Consider the following 2,214-nt stretch of genomic DNA (forward strand, 5'->3'; position numbering starts at 1 on the left):
TCTTTTTTATTTTTTCTTCCAGTTTTATTGAGATAAAATTGACATACAGCACTTTGTAATATGTAGAGCATAAATCTGACTTACATACATCATGAAATTATTACAACAGTAAATTTAGTGATATTACATGATCTCATAAAGATAAAACATTAAAGAAATTTTTAAAATTTTCCTTGTGAAGGAGAATAGGGTGCTATCTTCTTCCTCTCGCAGTCGCCGCCGCGGAGCGGAGCTGAGGCCATCAGATCAAGGAGCGCAGTGACCGGGAGGGTTGGGTCTATGGTCGCTCCGCAGGCTGCTCTGCTGGCTGGTGCTTTTTTATCAGAGCAAGCTGTGTTCCATGGCAGGGAACTTTTGGCAGAGCTCCCACTATTTACAATGGATTTTGGATAAACAAGATCTGTTGAAGGAACACCAAAAAGATTTAAAGTTTCTCTCAGAAGAAGAGTATTGGAAATTACAGATATTTTTTACAAATGTTATCCAAGCATTAGGTGAACATCTTAAATTAAGACAACAAATCATTGCCACTGCTAAGGTCTATTTCAAGAGATTCTATGCAAGGTATTCTCTGAAAAGTATAGATCCTGTATTAATGGCTCCTACATGTGTGTTTTTGGCATCCAAAGTAGAGGAATTTGGAGTAGTCTCAAATACAGGATTGATTGCTGCTGCTACTTGTGTATTGAAAACTAGATTTTCATATGCCAAAGGAATTTCCTTATAAGATGAACCATGTATTAGAATGTGAATTCTATCTTTTAGAATTAATGGATTGTTGCTTAATCTATCATCCTTATAGACCTTTGCTCCAGTATGTGCAGGACATGGGCCAAGAAGACGTGTTGCTTCCCCATGCATGGAGGATAGTGAATGATACTTACAGAATGGATCTTTGCCTACTGTATCCTCCTTTCATGATAGCTTTAGCTTGCCTGCATGTAGCCTGTGTTGTACAGCAGAAAGATGCCAGAGAGTGGTTTGGTGAGCTTTCTGTGGATATGGAGAAGATTTTAGAAATAATCAGGGTTATTTTAAAGTTGTATGAGCAGTGGAAAAAATTTGATGAGAGAAAAGAGATGGCAACTATTCTTAGTAAGATGCTGAAACCAAAACCACCTCCAAACAGTGAAGGAGAGCAGGGTCCAGATGGAAGTCAGAACTCTAGCTACAGCCAATCTTAAAACATTCTGAAGAATTTCATAGTGGAAATAATCACAGTTGGAAATAAACCATTGGGCAGATTTCAGTAATGTCTTCAATGGAATACAAATGAAAATGAATAGTTTGTCAAGCATATTAGGAAGTGATTTTATTTTTGCAAAATGTTTTCCTTACCTAACTTGATTCTAATACATAATTGATCAAAATCTATTGTTTATGAAAGTTTGGAAAGGTTCTAAGAGGACCTACAGACAGACATACATAGACTTTTGAAAATTAATAGCTTCTGATTAGTAAAACTTTTCTTAATTTGGATAATGGAAATTTTAACTTTTTATTAAGCCAAAAAACATGAAACATAATTTGTTTAAAATTCTCTTTTGTCACTGAATGACCAAAAAAGGAAATAAGTCAAATATATTAGGGTCTTCTTTTTTCCCTCTTTAAGTTAAAATTTTAAATTGTATTTAAAGAATCATATCTTATAAAATCCTGGAAGGTTTTGGTGATAATGATGATGATTTCAGGGAAATGAATCAATTACCTATGATTTTAAAGTGTAATTATTCAGTAGTTTTGGTATCTTGCCATGAAGGATACCAGCCCAGTCTAGCAGAAAAGTGCAATATGTACAGTATACTTTGACATTTTAAAAGTTATACTCCATAACCATTTTGAAATGCTGGGCAAATGTTTTTAAAAATTGCATTTAATTCAGTTAATCAGGCATTTTGAAAGCTAATTGGATGAAAACTGTAATATGGTTGAAATTTGCTAACACTTTTGTTATTTTTACTGTGAAGTTTTTATATGACGTACACACTCTAGTTTATTTTTGTGTCTCAGTGTGGACTTACAGATTTACTACAGGAATCCTGAGCCAGGAACACAGTCAGGTTTCAGGCCAGTTAGATACCGGCTGTTCTTAATTCTCATCTGAGTGTAGGACTTCAGACTAAATGTTAAGTCAGTGGGACTTTGCTGTCTGTAGAAGTTACTAAATTACATGATAGTTTTTTTTCTCAGACTTGAAAGAGTGATAAAATTTGG

General features: G+C 34.5%; 1 pseudogene; it reads left to right on the forward strand.

Annotated features, from left to right (window-relative positions):
- Window positions 1-252: 252 nt before the first annotated feature.
- Window positions 253-1,204, forward strand: LOC109561248 (cyclin-C pseudogene; annotated as a pseudogene).
- The last annotated feature ends 1,010 nt before the right edge of the window (window positions 1,205-2,214 follow it).

Source organism: Bos indicus, chromosome 7 (assembly GCF_029378745.1).
Source record: "Bos indicus isolate NIAB-ARS_2022 breed Sahiwal x Tharparkar chromosome 7, NIAB-ARS_B.indTharparkar_mat_pri_1.0, whole genome shotgun sequence".
Taxonomy (NCBI): Eukaryota; Metazoa; Chordata; class Mammalia; order Artiodactyla; family Bovidae; genus Bos; species Bos indicus.